The sequence below is a fragment of the Orcinus orca genome, chromosome 10 (assembly GCF_937001465.1).
Source record: "Orcinus orca chromosome 10, mOrcOrc1.1, whole genome shotgun sequence".
Classification (NCBI taxonomy): domain Eukaryota; kingdom Metazoa; phylum Chordata; class Mammalia; order Artiodactyla; family Delphinidae; genus Orcinus; species Orcinus orca.
Genome location: NC_064568.1, coordinates 66,605,772 through 66,632,041, shown reverse-complemented (window position 1 = coordinate 66,632,041; position 26,270 = coordinate 66,605,772). Strand labels below are relative to the sequence as shown.

At 49.3% G+C, this 26,270-nt stretch overlaps 1 protein-coding gene across 1 annotated transcript in view; it reads right to left on the bottom strand.

The window, feature by feature from the left end:
- Positions 1–17,166, bottom strand: part of PACSIN1 (protein kinase C and casein kinase substrate in neurons 1) — a 64,673-nt gene extending 47,507 nt beyond the window's left edge. The window contains exon 1 of the mRNA XM_004267708.4: positions 16,663–17,166. The gene's annotated coding sequence lies outside the window, so the exon portion shown is untranslated. The remainder of the gene's footprint in view (positions 1–16,662) is intronic.
- Positions 17,167–26,270: the final 9,104 nt, after the last annotated feature.

The window sequence follows — 26,270 nt, the reverse complement described above, 5'->3', positions numbered from 1 at the left end:
GCTTGCCAGGCCTACAGGCCAATGTGGAACGTCCCGAGCTGTTTGTTTGTCTTCACCTCCGACCTCTCCCCACACCCCCTCACTCCCCTCCTGGCAGTTTGTCCTTACTGTGTCCCTGACACAAATCAGGCTCTGCCCTGCCTCCGGGCCTTCGCATTTGCTGCTCCCTGTGCTGGGCTGCCCTTCCCCTGATATCCACAGGCTTATTCCCTGCCCTGTTTAGGTCTCTGATCAATGTCCCTGACCCCCCACCTCATCTAAAACAGCCAGCCCACCCCCATGGCTCCCTAGCCCCTTTCCCCTGTTCTATTTTTCCATTGTAACACTTATCACTCCCTGATGTTACTTTTTTAAATTAACAGACTTTATTTTTCAGAGCAGTTTCAGGTTCACAGCAGAATTGAGCAGAAAACAGAATTCCCACATAGCCCCCCCGCCCCCGCCAACACACACACACATATACTCCCCTGCCTTCAACACCCCTCATCAGTGTGGTTCATTTGGTACAATCCACGAACCAACACTGACACATTATTATCAACCAAAGTCCATCCTGTACATTAGGGTTCACTCTTGATGCTGTACAGTCTATGGATTTTGGCAAATGTATAATGGCGTGTATCCACCACTATAGTATCATACAGAACGGTTTCATTGCCCTAAAAATCCCCTGTGCTCCATTTATTCCTCCCTCTCTCCAAACCCCTGGCAACCACGGCCTTTTTATTGTCTCTGAAGTTTTGCCTTTTCCAGAATGTCATATAATTGGAATCATACCATAGGTAGCCTTTGCAGATTGGCTTCTTTCATTTAGTAATACGTCTTTTAAGGTTCCTCCATGTCTTTCACGGCTTGACAGCTCATTTCTTTTTATCATGGAATAGCACTCCATTGTCTGGGTGTACCACAGTTTATTTATCCATTCACCTATTGCAGGACATCCTGGTTGCTTCTAAGTTTTGGCAATTAAATTCCTTAATGTTCACAATACACAATAGCAAGCTAAAGGCACTGATGAGTCCTGCAGTAAAGAAAATTCTTTACCTTGGTTGAATTTGCTTTTTCCCAAATTTGACCACTGACAATGTGTCCAAGTGCAGCTTCCCACCTCCTGGAGTTCATCCTAGGAGGGCCCTTCTGGGCTAGGGCAGCCAAAGTAGGGTTTTCCTTGAAGGAGAGGAGCTGAGAGCAACAAAGCAGAGTGGGAGGCACCCAGGGAAAGGAAATGGTTGAGTTTGGGGGTTTGGAGGATGTGGGTTGGGCTGGAGTGAGGACCCCAAGAGAAGCTATGGGAACTAAACTGGGGACCTGACTCTGGTGCCCTGGTGCCCCTGGGCAGGCCACCTCCCTCCTCTGTGCCTCAGTGTCACTGTAAGATGAGGCCCTACTGCCCAGAACTGCTGAGGCTATAAGTGAGTCCTTAGGTTGGTTTCTAGAATTCAAAAAGCCTAATGCCTCCAACACCCAGACTGAGTCTCAAAGACCATTCCCCATCAAATGGATCCGCAAGGAAAAGACAACCCACGGAAATGGGGAAAAGAAATTTGCAAATCGTCTATCTGATAAGGGGCTAGTATCTAGAATACATAAAGAACTCTAACAAGTCGACAATAAAAAGACAAATTACCCAATTTAAAAATGGGCAGGGCTTCCCTGGTGGCGCAGTGGTTGAGAGTCCGCCTGCCGATGCAGGGGACACGGGTTCGTGCCCTGGTCCGGGAAGATCCCACATGCCGCGGAGCGGCTGGGCCCGTGAGCCATGGCCGCTGAGCCTGCGCGTCCAGAGCCTGTGCTCCGCAACGGGAGAGGCCACAACAGTGAGAGGCCCACATACCGCAAAAAAAAAAAAAAAAAAAAAAGGGCAAAGTATATGAAAAGACATTTCTCCAAAGAAGATACAAAAGGCCAATAAGCACAGGAAAAGATGCTCAATATTATTAGTCCTTAGAGAAATGCAAATCAGACCGACAATAAGGGGGGATGTAAATGGTACAGTCTAGAGAACAGTCCGGCAGTTCCTCAAAAGATTAAACATAGAGTTATGAAATGATCCAACAATTCCACTCCTAGATATATATCCAAGAGAAATGAAGACATGTCTACACAAAAACGTGCACACTAGTGCTCACAGAAGCATTATTAATAATAACCAAAAAGTGAAAACAACTCAAATGTCCATCAATGAATGGATAAACAAAATGTATATACATACAATGCAATATTATTTAGTCATAAAAAGGAATGAAGTACTGTTACATGCTACAACATGGAAGACCCTTATAAACATTATGCTAAGTTAAAGGAGCCAGACACAAAAGATACGATTCCACTTATATGAAATATCCAGAACAGGCAAATTGACAGACAGAAAGTAGACTGGTGGTTGAGGAAGGGGGAACTGAGCAGTAACTGCTGATGGCCATGGGGTTTCTTTCTGGAGAAATGGAAATGTTCTGGAATTAGATAGTGGTGATGGGTGCACAACTTTGTGCATGTGCTAAAGGCCACTGAATTATACATTGTGAAAATTATGGTATATGAATTATATCTCAATTTAAAACAACAACAACAAATATATATATATCCAGCTCTTTGGAGAAATGGCTGATTGCAGCTCAGATGAGCCAGGAACATCTTCATTCCAGAAAGCAAGGACACTTCCAAAGTTGTGTGAATGGATGCCAGAGTCAATTTCAAGAGGCTCCCACTGGCCAAAGATGGGAAAATTTGAGCATCACTGAGAATAATGAGTCCAAGGACTGAAACTCATAAGATTTATAAAAATCCATAATGATAATCAAAATCTAAAAAAAAACCCAAAAAAGTCTGCTAATAACCAAATATCTGCAAGAATGTGAGCACTGGGGACTTCCCTGGTGGCACAGTGGTTGGGAATCCGCCTGCCAATGCAGGGGACACAGGTTTGAGCCCTGGTCCGGGAAGATCCCACGTGCTGCGGAGCAACTAAGCCCGTGTACCACAACTACTGAGCCTGTGAGCCACAACTACTAAAGCCCACATGCCTAGAGCCCTGGCTCTGCAACAAGACAAGCCACCACAAAGAGAAGACCGCACACTGCAACAAAGAGCAGCTGCTCACAGCAACTAGAGAAAGGCCTGCACGCAGCAACGAAGACCCAATGCAGCCAAAAATAAATAAGTAAATAAAATTAAAAAAAAAAAAAGAATGTGGAGCACTGGGATCCTGCACACACTGCTTGTGAGCTGGTACAACCACTTTGGAAAACAGTTTAGCATTATCTAGTAAATTTGAAAATACACATTCCCCATGACCCAGCAATTCCACTCCTAGGAATACACCATGCAGAACTGCACGCATGTATTTACCCAGAGTCGTGCAAAAGAATGTTCTGAGTAGCATTTTTCACAAAAGCCACAGTCAGAAAACAATCCTGATGTCTGTAAACAGTAAACTGGGTAAGTAAATCATGATACATCTACATATCAGAACACTATGCAATGATAAAAAACGAAAGGACTGGGACTTCCCTGGTGGTCCAGAGGTTCCTGTGCTCCCAATGCAGGGGGCCCAGGTTCAATCCCTGATCGGGGAACTAGATCCCATTTTCATGCCGCAACTAACAGCCTGCATGCAGCAACTAAAAACATGCTGCAGTGAAGATCCCGCAGGCCGCAACTAAGACCCGGTGCAGCCTAAATAAATAAATAATAAAAAACAAACCAAAAAACAAAAGGACTACCGCTACAAAGAACGATGTAGATGCATGGTAAAAAGAAAATGTTGATTGAAAACAACAACAAAAAAAGACATAAAAGAATACATAATTCCATTAATTAAAATTCAAAAAGAGACAGAGGGCTTCCCTGGTGGCACAGTGGTTGAGAGTCCGCCTGCCGATGAAGTGGACACGGGTTCGTGCCCCGGTCTGGGAAGATCCCACATGCCGCGGAGCGGCTGGGCCCGTGAGCCATGGCCACTGAGCCTGCGTGTCCAGAGCCTGTGCTCCACAACGGGAGAGGCCACAGCGGCGAAAGGCCCGCGTACTGCAAAAAAACAAAAAACAAACAAAAAGAGACAGAAAGAACTATTCTATTCGGTTTTAGATGCAGACTTACCTGGTAGAACCAAAAACAAAGCAGATAATAACCCCAACTATTTAGAATGGTGGGTCCTTCCAGGGAGAGAGAGGGGCTTGTGGTGGGGAAGGGTCCCTGGGGGTCTTTTGAAGCAGCAGCAATTCTCTATTTTTGACCTAAATGGTGGGGACATGGGTGTTGGCTTTATATTAATTTGTTAAAATGTATAACCTATTTTATATACTTTTGTATTTTAAAACTAGGAATATTACTCACTGGTCACCTTTGGAGGTTGCTAAAGCACCAACTCATTTCTCTAAAAAGTGATGAAGGGAGAGAATCAAGCCTTTGCCGTACTGTATATGCCACATTTCAGAATAACAAAATCGGTAAAGAGGGAAATTTCTTTATAGAAGTCCAGCAAACGAAATGATCAAATTAGAAAACTCACCATCTGGTGGGAAGAAAAATGTGCTGGAAATCTGACGTTAACTTGCAGCGAAGGCGGGAGGGCCACGGCTCTCAGGGCTACTCCCGTCTTCCAGCCCCTGCATCCCCACTGCTGACCGCAGCCACGGCGCCCAGGCTGTGAGCAGACTAACCGCTCCAATGGCCATGCCAACAGGGAGATGGGCTTCTCTGCATGCGCCTTCTATGCTATTTTGTTTCCAAAGGTTGCACAAATATTCTCAGAATTCTGCCAAAGGGGGCGGGGGGTGGGGGAGGCACCTCCTTAGCATGGCCCCTGGAGGAAGCCTCCAGGCCTGAAGTAAAGGACAGAGGCCCAGCCATCACGGCCCAGCACAGCTGAGCAATGGTTCAGAGCAGCCTGGTGGTGGGGCAGTCAGGGGGTACTAGGAGGAGCAGGGAACTGATGCAAGCTGGGGTGCCCACCCCCATTCTACTGCTTCATACATCCCCATCACCAAGGCAGCCTGAGGGGCCCTCCCCACACCTCAAGCCCTCAGGTGGAAATGTCGTGACTTGATTTCTCCCGGCTGGGCTTGTCTTGGCCCTGCTTGGGGAGTGGTGAGAAGGGAAGGAAGCCCCACTGTGATTTGCCACCCCGCCCCTGTGGCCCTGTCCAGGGGCACCTGAGCCAGCTTTGCAGCTTACCGGGCCAGCTGGTGTGAGGGGGAGGGGCCCCCAATGCCCGGGCCCAGCTGGGGCTGGCTGAAGGGCCACCCAGTCAGTCGGGGCCAGTGACAAAGGTGCTGGGAACGGGGGCAGAGGCAGGGATCCTGGGCCCTGTATGGTGAGGAGGCCTCCCATCAGAAGTGCCCCAGCTGGGGCAGGGCCAAGTGGGGCAGGTGAGATGGCAGCTGGTCACCTTACACTCGGAGAGCAGGCGGCGGTGGCAGCCTGGTGTCCGATGGAGCTGCTGATAGAGGTGACACCAGATATCCCGCTGTAGGTGGGGCCGTGGGAGGGGAGGCAGGAGTGGAAAGAGCAGTGTTCAGAGGGCTCTATAACACACTCATGGAGGGACCGGGACTAGGAGCCTTAGGCCCCTCTGCAGCCTCAACTTACCCATCTGAAAACGGGGCGCTGGGAAGGTGAAGCGAGCTCATCAACACAAAGAGCCTTACACAGTGCCCAGCACATAGTAAGTGCTCAACAAACATCACATGCTGTCATTATGGAAGCTGGGGCTGCTGAGGGCTCAACAGGGGTTAAGCAGGGGGCCGGAGGGGCGGTCAGCTAAATGCCGGCAGATCCAGAGTGAAAGCTCCAGGGGGCAAGGACAAGGTGGGTTTCATTCACCACTGAATGGCCGGTGCCCAGTTCAGCCTGGGCACACAGCACTCAATACATATTTGCTGAATGAATGCATGAGAGTAAAACAATGATCCAGTAGCCACTAAGACAATTTATCAACTAATCAGGGGATCCCAAGTAAGAATGAATCGAATCCCAGGTCTGCCCTGCTCCTGACTGTCCAACCCCAGGCAAGTCATCCCTGCTCCCAACGTCAGCTTCCTCATCTATCAAATAGGAATAATGCTAATTAATAAATACCTTCCTCATAGGCTAATGGCAGGGCTCAAAGCAGAAAATGGATATGAAGGTGGAGGAGGTACTGTCAGCACCCCTTTATCCTATGGGGTACCATCCCCAAACTGCTGCAGGTGGCTCACAGATGCCCCCTTCTCCTGAGAGATGTTATTTTTTAATTGAAGTATAGTTGATTTACAATATTAGTTTCAGGTGTACAGCATAGTGATTCAGTATTTGTATAGTTTATACCCCATTAAAAGACATTATAAGATAATGGCTGTAATTCTGTGTTATATAATATATCCTTGTTGCTTATCTATTTTAAACATAGTAGTTTGTATCTCTTAATCCCATGCCCTTATCTTGCCTCTCCCCCTTCCCTCTCCCCACTGGTAACCACTAGTTTGTTTTCTATATCTGTGAGTCTGTTTCTGTTTTCTGTATACATTTGTTTGTATTATTTTTTAGATTCCACACCTAAGTGATATTATACAATATTTGTCTTTCTTTCTGACTTTATTTCACAAAGCATAATATTCTCTAGGCTCATCCATGTGGCTGCAAATGGCAGAATTTCATTCTTTTTTATGGCTGAGTAATATTCCATTGTGTGTGTGTGTGTGTGTGTGTGTGTGTGTGTACACCACATCTTCTTTACCCATTTGTCTGTTGATAGGCACCTTGGCTGCTTCCATATCTTGGCTATGGTAAATAATGCTTCTATGATCACTGGGGTGCATGTATCTTTTCAAATTAGTGTTTTGACGGCGGCTTATAGGTGAGCAGCCTCACCTAGAAGTGCCTGGGAGGTTATGCCCTCCCCTAGGCCTGATAAAGAGGGTACAAAGGCCTGGCCCCTTGCCTCAAGGAAGGCCAACCCTGCACTTGCTGCTCCCACTCCAGAGCTCCCTGTGGGATCACAGCTAGACTTAGCTGAAAGCATATCTTTCTCCAGCTCCTTCCTGGCCCCATCAGGCGCCCTCTCTCCCTTCCGTGTGCATGCCTGAAGGAAACCAGTGACCCAGGAATCTCTGTCCTAGGTATGGCTTCCAAGGAATCTGACCTAAGACAGGAAGTATTTTGTAAACCATGAAGTGCCACGCGCAAGTACAGGGTTGTTTTATTTTCCAGGAAATGCTGGAAGGAGAGGAGCTGACAGGGAGGGATCTAAGTGGCAGAGGAGGTCTGCTCTGTGGGCAGAGTCGTGCCGCCCTGCCCTCATGGGACTCACAGGCAGGTAGGGGAGACAGCCCAGAAACTAACGAGACTCTAACACGAGGGATGCATAAGCGCTATGATGGAAAAGAGCTCAGGGTCAGGGGATGGAGAATAACAGGGGCTGTTTTAGATGAGGTGCTCTGGGAAGGCCTCTCTGAGGAGATGACATGTGCAGGGATGTGCCAAGTGGACCTCTGAGGCCAGGCACAGGGAAGAGCAGTGCAAAGGCCCTGAGGCAGGAGGATATTTGATATGCCCAAAAAATGGCTAGGAGCCCAGTGAAGAGGGAATGACATGACATGAGGTCAGAGGTACTGGACAGCCAGATCACATAGGGCCTTGTAGGACCTGTTATAGGACTTTAGGTTTTATTCCAAATAAGAGGGAGTCATTGAAGTTTTGAGCAGAGGAGGGATATGATCACATTTAGGTTTTATAAGGATCTCTTTAGCTGCTGGGGCAAGGGGGGTGCACGGAGACCAGTTAGAGGCTGCTGCAATGATCCAGGAGAGAAATGGTGGGGGCTTAGAGGGAGGGCAGCAGTGTAGGTGGTGAGAAGTGGTGGGATTCTGGGTGCCTTGAAGATAGAGCTGGAGGATTTATGGGTGACTGCACAAGGAGGGGTCAGAAGAGGGATGACCCCAACTACCAATTTACAGAGGGGACAGAGGAACATGTTAAACTGCACCATGGGGATGCAATCCACAAAATCCAGACTGTGGGAAATCCTATGAGACAAACAACCTGGCTTCTCCAACAGGTAAATTGCCAAGGACAAAGAAAAGGATGGAGGGGGGAAAGTATGGATTACTAGAGACTAAGACTTATCAACCAATCACACTGTGTGTGGACCTGATTTGGATCTTGAGTCAAACTAGATGTAAAGAAAAGACATGTCTGTGACAACTGGGAATGTGAATGCTGAGTGGGTATTTGATGATATAAAGAAATGGCTTCTTCTTAGGTGTGATGATGGGATTGTGATGATGTTAGGAAAAGTCCTCATCTTTTAGAGATTTATCTTGATATACTTATGATGAAATGGTGCCTGGGATTTGAATTATTCCAGGGCGGGGGGCACAACAGACTGGCCGTGAGTTGATAGCATTTGAAGCTGAGTGGTAGGTACATGATGGTTTATGACACTATTCTCTCTGCTTTTGTAAATGCTTATATTTTTCCATGATAAAAAGTTTAAAAATAAAAGAGGAGGAAACCAAGTCCAAGGGTGGGGGGTGTTGAATGTCCCAAGGCCCCTCCGTATGTCAGTGTCAGGTACAGGACCTCACCCTGGGCCTCCGGACACCCAGCCCTGGCTCCTGCCCCACCTCAGCTGTCTCTCCTCTCGGGAGGCCAGTCAAGGCTGGACACAGGCAGGCCAGGGATAGGGTGTGTGGCCCCAGAGAAGGCCCATGTGGGGCAGAGTGGGCCTAGGGATGCTGGGCCTCTGCCAGGCCCTGCAAGGAGCAGGGAGAGCCCTGGGCCACCTGCCCCAGCCAGGCCAATGAGGCCAATCACCTAAACTATCCAGCACCTGCCCCACCAACCCCATCTCCCCCTTCTTCCTTTGGGTTCCTGTGCTGATTCCTCCCCTGCCCCAGTGTCCACCGCTCTGGATCTACCATCTTTTCCCTCCAGGTCTACTCCTGCCGAAGACCTGCCATGATCAATCACCCCCAGCCTTAGGGAGCAGGGCCTGCCAAGGACTCTCTTCTCTGAGCGTGGTCATCTCCACCCCCTAACGAGAAGGGCTGTGGCCTCCAGGTTAAGAGCACAGCCTCTGGATCCAGACTGCATGGGTGTGAATCCTACCTCAGCCACTTACTTGCCAGCCAGTGTGACCTCAGCCACGTCACTTAACCTCAGTTTCCACATCTGTAAAATGGGATAACCTCATAAAGTTACTGAGATGACTAAATGAGTTAATAAACATGAATAAATAGAACAGTGCCTGGCACAGGTCAGAGGATCTCGGCCCCCTCAAGCCCCCTGGCACTGCTGTCCAGGGCCTGCCTCCCTTCTCTGTGCCCTCCTGATACCCACACTTAACTCCTTTTCCATCCCACCAGTTTTCATCCACCCCAGGATTGGGCGGAGGAAGGAGAGGAGAAACAAGCCCATGAGGAAACCAGTGAGAAACCAGCCACAAATAAAAACTCTTCAAACCCAAGTGGCAGCATCCAACTCAAATGGCATCAAATTGGCATTTGAGGGGAGTGCAATTCAAACGCTCACTTTTTTTAGATTTCCAAGAAAAATCCCAGGTATTATGAAGTAGAGTTTTAATGACGTTTTGTAGGAGCAATGATGTTTGTTGTATAAAACGCAAACAGGGACTTCCCTGGTGGCTCAGTGGTTGGGAATCCGCCTGCCAGTGCAGGAGACACGGGTTCGAGCCCTGGTCCGGGAGGATCCCACATGCCGCGGAGCAGCTGGGCCCGTGAGCCACAGCTTCTGAGCCTGTGCTCTAGAGCCCGAGAGCCACAACTACTGAACCCTCATGCCACAACTACTGAAGCCCGTGCGCCTATAGCCCGTGCTCTGCAACAAGAGAAGCCGCAGCAGTGGGAGGCCCGCGCACCGCAACGAAGAGTAGCCCCCACTGTCCGCAACTAGAGAAAGCCCGCGCACAGCAGCAAAGACCCAACACCACCAAAAATAAATAAATAAATAAATTTATTAAAAAAAAAAAAAACAACGCAAATAGCACAGGGCGCTAAAATAAAGAGGAAATATTCCCCCTCTTGCCTGGCATTTGACCTCCCAATACCTGCCCCAGAGATAAGCTCTAATAACCATCAGGTGTGCAGCCTTCTCGACATTTTTACGCAAATGTGAACACAACATACATATGTATATTTCGTTAAGTGGGATCATACTATACACATTGTTCTACAAAGCTACTTGCTTTGACTTGCCAATACGTTCTGACCATCTTTCCACCCTGATGTTAAGCTCTGCCCATTCTTTTCTCTGGGTCCCCAGCACACAGAAAACATTCAGTCCACATTCACTGACCAAATGAAAGAATGAACAGCTGCCAAAGTCACAGCATCTCGCGAGGTCCTAATATGTCACCAGCCTTCCTGACGGACGTTTAGTTTTGCCACACAGACCATTCCACCCAGCTCTCTGTATCCTACTAAGGGGGTGCCTGTAGGAGAAATCCTGGGACGTGGAACTGCCAGGTTAAAACTTTCGTGGCTACTGCCAAAGAGGGAGTGCCGACCTATCCTCCAGCTGATGGGAGAGTTCCAGTTTCCCACACCCTCTGCCACCTAAGAGCTTTATTACGATGATGACTTTCATTTCCACAATGGATTAGTCTTATTTAGTGACTCCACCCTTGATCATCAAATCTCCTTTGTCCCTCCTGAATAAATAATGGGATGGATCGGTTTATTATTTCTGAGCAGCACTGGGGAGCCAAAATCCACAAATGGGGAGTTACTCTCTGGACACTGAACAGAAATAAATGCAAAATTTTACAGGTGCAGGGACTTCCCTGGTGGCACAGTGGTTAAGAATCCGCCTGCCAATGCAGGGGACACGGGTTCAAACCCTGATCCGGGAAGATCCCACATGCCATGGAGCAACTAAGCCCATGGGCCACAACTACTGAGCCTGCGCTCTACAGCCCATGCACCTCAACTACTGAGCCCACGTGCTGCAAATACTGAAGCCCGCCCGCCTACAGCCCATGCTTCGCAACAAGAGAAGCAACCGCAATGAGAAGCCCATGCACCGCAACAAAGAGTAGCCCCCCGCTTGCTGCAACTAGAGAAAGCCCGCATGCAGCAACGAAGACCCAACACAGCCAAAATTTAATTAATTAAAAAAGATTTTACAGGTCCAAACATTTACAGATGTAAAATTTTAAAAATCTCATTCATTTCTAATAATGGACATGTTAATTTTTTTAAACTGTCAACTTCAAACAAGTATCCATTGACCTTTCCCCCAAAACTAAAGAAGAGAAAATTAGGACCCCTAGGCTCCCTCCCTCTCTCTCTCCACCTCCCCCCAGCCCCCCAGCCCCCCAGCCCAGTCTAGGGTAGCCAGATTTAACAAATGAAAATATAGGACACTCAGTTAAATCTGACTTTCAGATAAACAACATGGTTGGGACTCTGCTCTCCCAATAAATAAATATTAAAAAAAAAATTTTAGTACAACTATGTCCCATGCACTATTTGGGACATACTTATACTAAAAAAAAAATTTCAGATAACCACCAAATTTGTTGGTTATCTGAAAGTCAAATTTAACTGAGTTTATCTGGCAAGCCGACCACAGCCCCCACCCAGTATTTAAATATCAAGTAATTTTTAATTTTTTTCATAAATTTATTTATATTTTATTTATTTATTTTTGGCTGCGTTGGGTCTTTGTTGCTGCGCACGGGCTTTCTCTAGTTGCAGCAAGCAGGGGCTACTCTTCATTGCGGTACGTGGGCTTCTCATTGCGGTGGCTTCTCTTGTTGCGGAGCACAGGCTCTAGGCGAGCGGGCTTCAGTAGCTGTGGCACACGGGCTCAGTAGTTGTGGCTCGTGGGCTCTAGAGTGCAGGCTCAGTAGTTATGGCACACGGGCTTAGTTGCTCCGCAGCATGTGGGATCTTCCCAGACCAGGGATCGAACTTGTGTCCCCTGCATTGGAAGGCCGATTCTAAATCACCACGCCACCAGGAGTGTCCCAATATCAAGTAATTTTTATTTTTTTGGCCACATCACATGCCATGTGGGATCTTAGTTCCCCGACCAGGGATCGAACCTGAGCCCCCTGCATTGGGAGCACGGAGTCTTAACCACCAGACGGCCAGAGAAGTCTCAAGTAACTTTAGAATAGGAGCCGAGGGACTTCCCTTGTGGCGCAGTGGTTAAGACTCCGTGCTCCCAATGCAGGGGGCCCGGGTTCCATCCCTGGTCAGGGAACTAGATCCCACATGCATGCTGCAACTAAGAGTTTGCATGCCACAAGTAAGGAGCCAGCATGCCACAACTAAGGAGCTGGTGAGCCGCAACTAAGCAGCACACGTGCTGCAACTAAGACTGGGGGCAAACAAACGAATATTAAATGCAAAAAAAACCCCCACATAATTCTCAATTTTAAATAAATAAATAGGAGCTGAGGCCCCCTCTGCCCTCCCAGTCTTTAGGCATCCTGCTACCCCCACACCCAAGCTCGAGGTCTCCACAGGCATCCCCCAACCCCCACTGACAGGCTCCCCACCCAGAGATGCCCTACCAACTTCCTTGGCATTAGAGTTCCTGTCTCCCCAGAGCCACCTGGGGCCAGCTTCCTGCTGGTCTTCTCCATTCGGCCCACCTCCCGCCTTCCCACCCATCCTTTCTGTTGGGGGTGCAGTCAGCACATGACCCTCAGGTGGCAGCCCCTTCAGGGATGGCAGCTGCTGCAGAGCCACCTGCCTAAGGGCACACCGTGGGCCACACCCAGTGCTGAAAGGATGCTGAGGTCCTAAGGCCCAACCATTCCAAAGCGACTGGGAAGGGCCCCTCCAGCTCCAGAGCGCCCTGGGGTTCCCTTTTGGGCCTGCATCAGAGCTCCACTTTTTAAAAATCTATCTATCTATCTATTTATTTAGTTAGTTAGTTAGTTTGGCCACGCTGCATGGCATGCAGGATCTTAGTTCCCCAACCAGGGAATGAACCCGTGCCCCCTGCAGTGGAAGCGTGGAGTCCTAACCACTGGGCCACCAGGGAATTCCCAGAACTCCACTTCTCTTTCCACCCGTCCTGCTTCCTTCCTCTGCTATGCACAGGTCCGAGGACCACTCCCCTGCCCGCATAAGTCCCAGTCCTGGACCCTCACCTGCCCCACCAGACCCCAGTCCCCACCTCCCCCTTCCGGTCCACAGGTCCCTGGCTAGAAACCAGCCACAAAGTGCCCACAAGTGGGTAGGTCTGGTGCTAGCTAATAGTTTTTTCTAATTTGGCTTTCTAGTACATTCTAGATTTTCCACACAGGCACATGTTACTTTGGTAATTAAAAAAAACCCAATAACCATTGTAAAGCAATTATACTCTAATAAAGATGTAAAAAAATAATAATAATAAAAGCCTTTTTTTTCTTTAAGAAAAATGTAAAACCAAACCAAGCAGCCCTCCTCCTATCTGACTCGCCCACTCCTCCCCCCTCCCTCCTACCTGCTTCCCCAGGGAGGACTTCCCCCAGATCAGCCAACTCCCACCCCAATGCCTCCCCTGTCCTGCCAGGCCCACAAGCAGTTTCACTTCTCCACTGAAGGCTTTCCACCACCAGCCCATCCTTGCTGGGGGTGTTATAGGCAAATTCTGAAGGGGTCCTTAGCTCCTCTTGGGAGGAGAATGCTAAAAAGTCCTGAAATTGGTGAGGAGAGAAAGTGTATGAGGGGGACCAATATTTGCTAACTCATCCCACAAGTAGGAGCTAGGCTACTGTGTGCTAGGCACTGGGGACTCTGGGAACAGGACACAGACCCTGCCCAGAAGGACTCCACAGCTGGGGGTGGGTGTGAGGAATGAAAAGCCAGAAAGGATATTGTGTGAGGTGAGGTGAGCTACGTGTGGGGAGGAGGAATTCATGGAAGCTTCTGGAAGGAAGAAAAGTTTCAGCAGACTCCTGAGGGTGAGGAGGAATGGGTAGGGAGGAGGGGGGAGGGAGCGTGTTTTAGGCAGGGGATCAGCCTGTGCAAAGGCCTGCAGGTAAGAGAAGTGTGATTTATTTGAGGAACTGAAAGTTCAGAGCAGCTGAGGGCAGAGGTGGGGTGAGAAGGGAGAGGAAACTCAGGCTTGCGGAGGGCAGCGGGGCCACAGGAGGGAGACTGCACTTTGTGCTCAGGGCAATGGGGAGCCAATGAAGGATGCAATGAAGGCAGGGGAGTGACGGACTCAGATGTGCATCTTATAAAGATTTCTGCCTGCCACACAGTAGGTGCCCAAAGAGCCCCACTACTATGGGTGTTATTATTCTGGGCATCCGAAACCATCACAGTCACACTCAATCATGCACACGCTACCTAACATGTGGGGACTTTAGCCACAGAGTACCTGAAACCTGTGTCTCCGCAGAGATGAGCCATTCAGCAGTAAGGTCCACAGCCCTCTTGCTCTTGCATTAGGGAATGTATTAGGGAATGAAGGACTCTGGAGCCTAGGCTCAAATCCTAGCTCCTCCAATTTCAAACCGTGTGACCTTGGATAGATGACCTCTCTGTGCCTCAGTCTCCTCATCTGTAAAATGGGGTAACAGTAGTACCTACCTCATTGGGCTAATGTGAAGACTGAATGACTCCATTCATGAAAAATAGTTTCCTTCTGACACGTGGCAGATGCTGTGCACTGTTAGTTTCTACTGTTTTTACTGTATCCCTCCCCGAAAGGCCACCAGGGCCAACCACTTGCAGGCACTAACCTAACCATCCTCCACCTCCCCCCACTAGCCCTGAAGCAACACGCCCTCACTCTCCATTACTAGGGGCCAGGACAGAGCCAGACGGGACTGAGGACAACTAGACACTCTGACCTGGGTCTGGGGCCTCACCCCAGCTCCCTCGAGCCCAGGACTTGGGGCCAGGAGCTGAGTGCTGGCCCTGGCTCTGCTGCTGACCCTCTCTGGGCCTCAGTCTGCCCCTCTGTGAGATAAGAATAAGAACATCTTGCAGATATTTTATCAGCATGGCTGTCAAAGGAGCAACAAGGGCTGGGGAAGCTCTGAGGAGGTCCCTGTCACAGACAGAGCCTTGTGGCTGGGCCAGAACCCTTGCTGGCAGCCTCCTCTTCTGGCCTGGGTCGGCTCCTCCACACAATCTTAAGGTCTATTCAGAGCTCGCTATGAGGACCTCAGAGGCTGAAGATGATCTGGCTTGGGTCTCACAGACGCCCTGATACTGACCGGGACCCTCCCAAGGGCTGGGACAGAGACAGAGACCCTGGAGTGAGCTTAGCACCCCAGGAGAAAAGTGCCAACCCAGGGGCCCGAGGAAAGCCAGACCTTCACCAGGGCCTTCCACCAAGCCTGGACCAGCCAGGGACTCATACCAGGGGCCCAAAAAGACCCTTTGGAGCCCTCAGGACTGCAATGTTTATCTCTGAATGCCATAGATGCGCATCACTTCTAGGCCCAGGAAGGGCCTGAATGGGAGTGTCTGTTTTGGGTAGCTCTTCGGTCCTGGGGGATGGGAGGAAAGCTCACGATAGGCTCACCCTCCTCCTTCAGGTTGCCAGCTATTTCTCAGAGTTCAGGTTGATTCATTCACTCATCCCACATTTACGTGGTGCCAGACCCTGGTCAGGTACAGGGGCGATGACAGATAAATGAGACACATTCCTACCCTAAAGCACTTCCAGTGCAGTGGGCGACAGACAAGGCATAAGTAACCAAGCCACAGGCAGACTAGGCTGGAGAATGCAGGGCAGGAGGCAAGGATCTCACCTGGGGTATCAGGAAGCTGCCTGGAGGGGGGGCTTGTGAGTGGCTTATGGACCTGTTATGGGAAGGCCAGCTGGGTGAGGGACAGAACCTCCCAAATCACTGACAGTTCTTTTTGCACACCCGCCATGCCAGAGCGGGGACAACGTGAGTTATTTATGGTTGTGCCCAGAGAAAAGCATCCATGTGTGTCACTGCACGTGGGGTGCAGAGCTGGGCAGTGGAGTGTGGGGGGCAGCTGGCGCTTGAAATTTGGTCTGGCCAAGCTCTGTGGTTTGTCTCTGTGTCTCTCACGCCCTGATGACCTTTTAATCTCTTCATGGCCTCCCCTAAAGCAAAAATAAGGAGGGGAGAGAGTTCTAACAGGCAGCAAGTGGCCCGGGGGTGGGGAGGAGGGCAGTGCCAGACAGACCCTGGCTTCTGCTGCATCTGCGGGCCATTCATCGTCACCTCCTGTTCCTCTTCCCCCCTCCCATCCAACTGTGGGGGAAGGGGTAGACGGACAGAAGAAAATACCTTTAATTGTAAACCGGACAGGACGTAGGGCACGCATCAGCTGCTGTGCTTCTCCCCAGCCCACTCTGGTCCACAAATAGCCTACGCACCAAGCTGGCATCAGCCGACCCACCCTGCTGGTACCGGAACAAGCCAGGCCAGAGACTCGGACAGGACCCAGGGCGTGCGTCCCACCTTCCCAAGGAATCTATTTCTTGCGTTTTCCCCCAGGTAAAGGTCTCCGCCAGGTCCCTCTCCCAGGGGGCCCAGCTTAGGGATACCCTGATACTACCCGGGTGATGCCCGCGAACCCCGGCGTTTGCAAAGCACCCCCGGCCGCGCGCTCACCTCTCTTCAAGTAACTGTCCAATTCTCCCCTGTCAGTCTCTGCGCCCACCGCACACACGCACCCCCTGACTGGAGCCCTCCCTCCCCACCCTATAGCCAAGGGCCAGACCTCCTACCTGGGGGCAGGCGCGCCCGGCACCATCCGCGGCGCCGCGGGGCCAAACGGGGCGTCGGGGACCCGGCCTCAAGCCCGGACGACTTCCCGGGGGAAGAGAGGCTGCGCCGCCGTCGCCGCCACCGCGTCCCTCCAGATCTCGCAGGGGCTGCGCTAAGGAGGAAGGTCAGAGCCGAGGAGGAGGAGGAGGCGGAGGGAGGAGGCGCGCACAGATGGGCGCAGATTAGCGAGGCATTTTTAGCGAGCCAATGGCGGCGCGGCGCAGGGCTGCGCAGGTGAAAGCGCTGCGGCTGCTGAGGCGGCTGCAACCTGCTTAGGAGGTGCGGGGGCGGGTCGGGGGAGACACGCAGCCCCCCCAACTCGCAGGCCGGCGCCCTCCTCCGAGGGGGTGCTCGGTGGTGCGGAGGCAGAAGAGCTTTGCGGCGGGCGGGTGCAGAGAGCACCTCCCTTGCACCCTCCTTCCCAGCCCTCCAGCGGGAGCACCGTAGACTCCGGGGTGTCTCTCCCCTCCCCCTCTTTGCCCTTTCCCTACTTTTTAGGACATTCTTCCGGCCTCATCTGTTTCTGCCCTCTCTTAATCCTGCGTCTTCTGGTACATGCGGGGGCGTGTATTGTGGGTACGTCTGGCGCTAGTGTGTGTTTGGCGCGGGGGGGGGGGTGCTCTGGAGTGAGTGCCCCTCCTCCACCACCATCCCACCCATAACCCCCCCCACCCCACATCAGCTTCGCCCAGAAATGCCCCATTGACCCCAGGGTAGGCACTAACCCTCCTGCCCTGCTTCTAGTTGGCCCTGCTGTCACCAAGACAGACCAGACCACCTCCTGAGGGCTCTTTGCGGGGCTCGTTCGTTGTGACCCCCAAAGCCTTCACCCTTCCTGCCTTGAACCCTGAATGCTTCCGGAAGCCTGGACACTGCAGCGGGCCCTGGGGCAGCTCTGTTCACTGCAGACTTGCAAAGAACTGTCTTGGATTTATAAATAGGATTTATTCAACACCTGTCTATTGTGCAGGGCACTGATGAGAGGTTGGACTGTACCAGAGTACAAAGCAGGCAAAATGGGGGCGGGGGGGCGGATAAATTGGGAGATTGGGATTGACATGTACACATTACTATCTAAAATAGGTAACTAATAAGAACCTACCGTAGAGCACAGGGAACTCTACTCAATACTCCGTAATGACCCATATGGGAAAAGAATCTTAAAAAAAAGTGGATATATCTATATGTATAACTGATTCACTTTGTTGTACAGCAGAAACTAACACAACATTGTAGATCAACTATACTCCAATAAAAATTACTCGAAAATACTTTATTGCTAAAAAATGCTAACCATCAGGGGGAAAAAAAAAGCAAAATCTCTGCCCTTAGGTACTTCACATTGTGAGGGGAGACGTGTTAAATATAATAAGTAGTATGTAGTGTATGATTTAAAGCGATATGCACAGAGTAGGAAAATAAAGCTAGAGAAAGGGAAAGGAAGTGAGGGTGGTCAGGGCGAGAATAGGTCCCGGCCATCTGCGGGGAGTGGGCGCACCTGAATGTGATGGTAAGCCCCTCGGGAGCATGCAGGCTCTAGTTTGCCACAGAGCTCACCACTCCCTCATCTCTGCACCTGGGTTTGTCACGCATTTGTATTTCCTACCCTCCCTCTCCATCACCCCTCACCAGTGGCACTGAAATTCATGACCCCAGTGACCCAGGGGAGTCCCCAGTGCAGCATGTATTCCTTCAAAAAGAATTCTCTGAGCACTGATCATGTGTTAGGCGTTAGAGTCTAAAGGAACTCAGTACCTGGTGGGGGAGGCCAGATGGCAGTACCTACCCCAAGGATGAACAGGACAGCCAAGTGAGTGGACAATGTTCCGGAGAAGTTCAGATGGCTCTGGGTTAAAGCTATCCAGGAGGCTTCCTGGAGGAGGCAGCATTCCAATGGGGTGCTGTGATTCTAATGAGCCAGATGGGCAGGAGGGAGGGAAGGATTACTGGGAGAGGCCAGCAAACCCAGGGACTTTCGGCAGGTGGCTGGAGTTGGGGTCCTGGAGCATTTCTGGACACCCTCTGTCTCAGGGGTATGCTGATGTCTGGAGCTGACAAAGTCCCACCCCTATCTCCACCCCAGCAGTTCTTGGTCACCTCAACCTGGCATTTTCCATTGCCCCAGGAGGAGGCATGGTGAGCATGTAGTGGGGAAAACATAGACGTTTCTCCGTTGCTTGTTTGCTGGGTAAAGATGGGCATGTTACTTAACCTCTCTGAGGTTCAGACCCCTTATTTTATTTATTTTTTTTTTCAGACCCCTTATTTTAATAGCTGTGTGACAACTTACTTAGCTGATCTATGCCTTGGTTCCCTCGTTTGGAAAATGGAGCAGCAATAGCACCTACCTCACAGGTTATGTATTATACAAGACAATCCAGGTGAACTGCTTAGCATGTAAGTACTCGGTTAATTTTGTTGTCTTTATTATGATGATAATTACACTTGCCTCATAGGGTTGTTGGAATTAGATAAGAATGTAATACACCTAGCATAGTGCCTGGAACCTAACAGTTGTGCAGTTACTGGTGTCGATTATATTATCACTAACTACATGTTAGTGATAATAAATGTCTCCCTTTTGGTCTCCTCCAGTGCTACGAAATTCCCCTGTTAGACAGAACTTTTTTTTTTTTTTGGCTGTACAGTGTAGCATGCGGGATCTTAGTTCCCTGAACCTGTGCCCCTTGCGTTGGGAGTGCAGAGTCTTAACCACTGGACCACCAGGGAAGTCCCAGACAGAACATTCTTTCTGTGAGAGGCGAATTCCCCAAGAGTGTCTTAAAGTGCAATCTAGGATGGAAAGACTAGAATATCTGCCCCTCCCCTACAATACATGTGTCATCCGGGGCTTTGGTGTAGATGGAATGGAGCCCAGGAGGGGTAAGTTTTGAAAAGGCAGTGAAGTCCAAAACACGGGACACTCAATGTCCCTTGGCAGCTGGGCATTTGGTGGAGGATGGCAAGAGCAGGAAGGGCGCAGGTATTCACAGGTGATGGGGTCATAATTCAAAGTGCGCAGAGAGGCTGGAGACTGGAGGTTCACAGAAGCTGGACCGGTTTGGGGCCGTCGTGGGGTGGGTCTTGGAGGGGGAGACCTGATTAGGCAGATGATAGAGAGAGGGGGTAGGTGGTGGGGAGAGGGGGTGATGGAGCAGAAGAGCTGGGCTTATTCCATTTGAAGTTGAGGTATGCCTAGCATTGAATTAAAACCTTAGCAGCCCCAAGCCCTGAAAAAAATGAGAGTGGAAAGCACACACACACACACACATGCACACACATCCCTTGCCCTTGTGTAATCCAAAATAAAATGTTATTTTGGAAACTGACACAGAACTTCCATGCTTCCTAAAATTAAACTAGCTTCCTTCTAGATTTTCTGACTGCAAAACTTAGCATTCATCAAAGCTAAACTAACCCCCCTCCCCATCTCCCTCTCTTATTGTTTTGTGCCCTTGTCCAGAGACTAAGACTTTCTCCCATTTTCATAGTTCTTTTCACTTTCACTTTTTTTTTCTTTTACTTTTTCTTTCTTTCTTTTTTTGGCTGCACTGCACAGCTTGCAGGATCTTAGTTCCCTGACCAGGGATTGAACCCCAGCCCTCGGCAGTGAGAGCCCAGAGTCCTAACCACTGGACCACCAGGGAATGCCCTCTTTTCACTTTTCAAAGTGCTTTACCCATCTCTGATCTCCCCCAAAACTTACTTTTCTCAGTCTCATTAAGTTCTTTTTTTCTTTTTTTTATAAATTTACTTGTTTATTTATTTATTTTTGGCTGTGTTGGGTCTTTGTTGCTGTGTGCCAGCTTTCTCTAGTTGTGGTGAGCAGGGGCTACTCTTTGTTGCGGTGTGCTGGCTTCTCATTGTCGTGGCTTCTCTTGTTGCAGAGCACGGGCTCTAGGCATGCAGGCTTCAGTAGTTGTGGCACGTGGGCTCAGTAGTTGTGGTTTGCAGGCTCTAGAGCTCAGGCTTAGTAGTTGTGGCACACGGGCTTAGTTGCTCTGTGGCATGTGGGATCTTCCTGGGCCAGGGCTCAAACCTGTGTCCCTTGCATTGGCAGGCAGATTCTTAAGCACTGCACCACCAGGGAAGCCCTCATTAAGTTCTGATCCATCTGGGATTCCATGGGACCTTCGTTTCTCACCTGGAGCCCAGAGCCATCCCTCAGTCAGAGGCCTCCTCTGCTAGACTCTCCATGCCATTCAGAGCAAGGAGGCAGGCACAGCCCACTTCAGAGGAGTTTTGCAGACAAGACAGAAAGGACGTGTAGACAGGAGGGCAGACCAGCACTGAACATGCATGTGGAATCAATCAATCAACGAGCGAATTGGTGGTTAATATTGCATGTTTAGCCTGGGAGAGATGGAAGGAGGTGGGGAGGATTTCAATTCCCTTTAATTCTGTCTGATATGGAAGGCTTCAAGGAGGAGGTGACATTTTGAGGAGTTCCTCTATTCTCACCGTATCTCTGGTTGGAAAGAAAGGGCAGGGAGTGTGTCCCAATTTTGGCAGAGCAGGACTGAAGCCCAGAGAGGAAAAGTGACTCTTTCAAGGTCACACAGCACATCCGTAACAGAGCTGGGCTAAAAACAGATCTGACTTCCGGTCAGGTGCTGTCGCCACCAGATTCCTCTACCTCCCCCGCAAATCTGCATGGAGGTGGGGCCCGACCCAGCAGGAAAGTGATTGGCCCAGTAGCCCCAGGGTGTTTCATTTTCTGAGCTGCCTCCCAGCAGTAGGCACAGAGGTGAGCAGCACACCCCCAAGGAACAAAAGTACTTTAAAAAGAGCCTCACAGGGCTCCCCTGGTGGCACAGTGGTTGAGAATCCGCCTGCCAATGCAGGGGACATGACATCGAGCCCTGGTCCGGGAGGATCCCACGTGCCGCAGAGCAACTGGGCCTGTGCGCCACAACTGCTGAGCCTGCGCTCTGGAGCCCGCGAGCCACAACTGCTGAGGACCGTGTGCCTGGAGCCTGTGCTCCGCAACGCGGGGAGGCCACCGCAATGAGAAGCTCACGCACCGCAAGGAGTGGCCCCCGCTCCTCGCAGCTGGAGGGGCCCTGTGTGTAGCGATGGAGACCCAACGCAGCCAAGAAATTATTTATTTATTTATTTATTTATTTTTTTTTTAAAAGAGCCTCACAGCCCCTTCGGCCCCCTCCTTACCTTCCCACCAGCTGGCTTCACACTTGCAAGTTGGTTTCTATCACCTGCCTGGTGGACAGAGGCTGTTGCCAGCTGTACCTTGAATCCGGAGACCCGGATGTTAGGAGTCTTGGAATTGTGGCTTTCTCTGTCCATGACTGATGCCAGGGGTGTTAAAAAAAGCCCTGAAGACATATGATCTTGACAAGGCACTGAATCTTAGGAGGTGCCCAGGGTTAGGACCCAGACTATGCTTGAGAGAGGGTTCACCCCAGCACATACATAGACAATGGCAAACTCAAAACACTTTTCTTGGACCAGGCACTTGTAAGCACCTTACACATATAAACTACGATTACTAGCTCCATTTACCAACAAGGAAACTAAGGCCCAGAGAGGCTAGGTAATTTGCCTAAGGTCACACAGCTGGTAAGTAGTGGAGCTGGGATTCAAACCCAGGCATTCTGGTTCCAAAAGCCAGGGTCATAATCACTTAGCTAGGAAAGAAGCAGACATTTACTGAGTGTCTTACTATGCACAGGAGGATTTTACATGATCTTAGTACTATTATCCCCATTTTACAGATGAGGAAACTGAGGCTCAGCGGGTCCTTTGGTGAAGCTGCTCAAAGTATAAAAACGAAGGACATTTCAGATGATCCTTAGGAAATCTGCTCTGGAATAGACTTCAGGACCTGCACACTATCGCCACCTAGTGGCATTATACCTTAAATGCAGGCAGAATACCTAAGGAGATGCTGGGTGCCGAGTTCAACATAGATTTTTTTTTTTTTTTTTTTTTTTTTTTTTTGTGGTAGGCGGGCCTCTCACTGTTGTGGCCTCTCCCGTTGCAGAGCACAGGCTCCAGACGTGCAGGCTCAGCGGCCATGGCTCACCGGCCCAGCCGCTCTGCGGCATGTGGGATCCTCCCGGACCGGGGCACGAACCCGTGTCCCCTGCATCGGCAGGCGGACTCTCAACCACTGCGCCACCAGGGAAGCCCCCAACATAGATTTTTTATTTGTGTTTGCTTTGGTTTTTAGTTTCTGTGTCCTGAACAACAAAGAGGTGTGGTTTGCTCATAATAATCTTTTATAATGAAGACGTCGTTGTGAGCAGAGTTAAACATTTGTAATATCAGCTTCAGAATTAATACCTGGGAGAAAGGGAATCTGTATGATGTGTTGATTTTTAGTTTTTCCAAGGGCTTCCATATACATTGTCCCATTGGACTCTTACCGCACCCAGCATTACTTTGACTCCTACTTTTTTTGATGAGGAAATGAGACTTGTCAAGGAAGCTCGATTGCATTGGCATTGGAACCTACCCCTGGTGGCTCCAGAACCTGGATCTTGTGACAGGAAAGGCCCATTGGGTCCAAGCCCCCACTTCCAGGCCCAGAGAGTCTGGGTGACTAGATCCCGTGAGTCAGTGGCTGTCCTAGGTCTCGATCCTGGGCCTCCTCAATTGTAGGGCTGAGCTCCTCTCCAATCCTGGGCAGTGTTTCAGCTTCTACTTCCTCCAAAGCAAACCTCACCTGAAGGAGAAAATGAGGTCACTCAAAACCACTGCCATGAGGCTCTGCAAAGCACTACTCCAGCCCATGGTCTCTGCTTTGCTTCTTTTCAGTCTGAGCCTGGGGTCTTCCTTCCTCCCGTTTCTCCTTCCTCATGCAGCCAAGTGTTAGACCAAGGAGAAGAAAACAACAGCTCTGGTACATTTGCCTACTCAACACCCTCACCCTCTGGCCCCCATCCCTTTTCATTCCAGCTCCTCCCTGTCCCAGAATCAGGAGGCCCAAACCCAGATGAGATGGGAATACATCATGGGGTGTAGGGCTGGGCACTGCCATCTGATCCTGGTTCTGCCACAAACTCACCACATGGCCTGGGGTGGGACACTTTGCCTCTCAGATCTCAGTTTCCTCATCAACACAATGGGGCTGCATCATGGCATAGTGTGTTAGAATGAAGACTGCAAACCACCTGAGTCCCCCCATGGCCGGTTTCTTAGACACATCATGGTGCAGCCATGCAGTGGAATATTATGCAGCTGATAAAAAAGAATGAGGACTTCCCTGGTGGCAAAGTGGTTAAGAATCCGCCTACCAATGCAGGGGACACAAATTCGAACCCTGGTCCGGGAGGATTCCACATGCCGTGGAGCAACTAAGCCCGTACGCCACAACTACTGAAGCCCGTGTGCCTAGAGCCTGTGCTCTGCAACAAGAGGAGCCACCGCAATGAGAGGCCCATGCACTGCGGCGGGGAGTGACCCCACTCGGCACAGCTAGAGAAAAGCTCGCGAGTAGCAATGAGGACACAGTGCAGGCAAAAATAAATAAATTAATTAATTAATTAATTTTTTAAAAAAACGACTGGGGCAAAAAAGTGATGCAGAAAAGGCTTCTGACAAAATTCAACATCCATTTATGATAAAAACTCTCCAGAAAGTGGGCATAGAGGGAACCTACCTCAAAATAATAAAAGCCATATATGACAAACCCACAGCAAACATCGTTCTCAATGGTGAAAAACTGAAAGCATTTCCTCTAAGATCAGGAACAAGACAAGGATGTCCACTCTTGCCACTATTATTCAACAGAGTTTTGGAAGTCCTACCCACGGCAATCAGAGAAGAAAAAGAAATAAAAGGAATACAAATTGGAAAAGAAGAAGTAAAACAGTCACTGTTTGCAGATGACATGATACTATACATAGAGAATCCTAAAGATGCTACCAGAAAACTACTAGAGCTAATCAATGAATTTGGTAAAATAGCAGGATACAAAATTAATGCACAGAAATCTCTTGCATTCCTATACACTAATGATGAAAAATCTGAAAGAGAAATTAAGGAAACACTCCCATTTACCATTGCAACAAAAAGAATAAAATACCTAGGAATAAACCTACCTAAGGAGACAAAAGACCTGTATGCAGAAAACTATAAGACACTGATGAAAGAAATTAAAGATGATACAAACAGATGGAGAAATATACCATGTTCTTGGATTGGAAGAATCAATATTGTGAAAATGACTATACTACCCAAAGCAATCTACAGATTCAGTGCAATCCCTATCAAATTACCAATGGCATTTTTTACAGAACTAGAACAAAAAAAAATCTTAAAATTTGTATGGAGACACAAAAGACCCCGAATAGCCAAAGCGTCGTGAGGGAAAAAAACGGAGCTGGAGAAATCAGACTCCCTGACTTCAGACTATACTACAAAGCTACAGTAATCAAGACAATGTAGTACCAGCACAAAAACAGAAATATAGCTCAACAGAACCGGATAGAAAGCCCAGAAATAAACCCACACATCTATGGTCAACTAATCTATGACAAAGGAGGCAAGCATATACAATGGATAAAAGACAGTCTCTTCAATAAGTGGTGCTGGGAAAACTGGACAGCTACATGTAAAAGAATGAAATTAGAACACTCCCTAACACCATACACAAAAATAAACTCAAAATGGATTAGAGACCTAAATGTAAGACTGAACACTATAAAACTCTTAGAGGAAAACATAGGAAGAACACTCTGACATAAATCACAGCAAGATGTTTTTTTGTTTTGTTTTGTTGGGTTTTTTTTTTTTTTGCGGTACACGAGCTGCTCACTGTTGTGGCCTCTCCCGTTGCAGAGCACAGGCTCCGAACGGGCAGGCTCAGTGGCCATGGTTCACGGGCCCAGCCGCTCCGCGGCATGTGGGATCTTCCCGGACCGGAGCACAAACCCATGTCCCCTGCATTGGCAGGCAGACTCTCAACCACTGCGCCACCAGGGAAGCCCAGCAAGATCTTCTTTGATCCACCTCCTAGAGTAATGGAAACAAAATCAAAAATAAACAAATGGGGGGCCTTCCCTGGTGGTCCAGTGGTTGAGAATCCGCCTTCCAATGCAGGGGACGCGGGTTCAAGCCCTGGTCAGGGAACTTAGGATCCCACATGCCGCAGAGCAACTAAGCCTGCACGACGCAACTAAGACCCGACGCAGCCAAATAAACAAATAAATTTAAAAAAAATAAAAAATAAATGGGACCTAATGAAACTTAAAAGCTTCTGCACAGCAAAGGAAACTATAAACAAGACGAAAAGACAACCCTCAGAATGGGAGAAATTATTTGCAAATGAATCAATGGACAAAGGATTAATCTCCAAAATATATAAACAGCTCATGCAGCTCAATATTAAAAAGACAAACAACCCAATCCAAAAATGGGCAGAAGACCTAAATAGACATTTTTCCAAAGAAGACATACAGATGGCCAAGAAGCACATGAAAAGCTGCTTGACATCACTAATCATTAGAGAAATGCTAATCAAAACTACAATGAGGTATCACCTCACACCAGTTAGAATGAGCATCATCAGAAAATCTACAAACAACAAATGCCTGAGAGGGTGTGG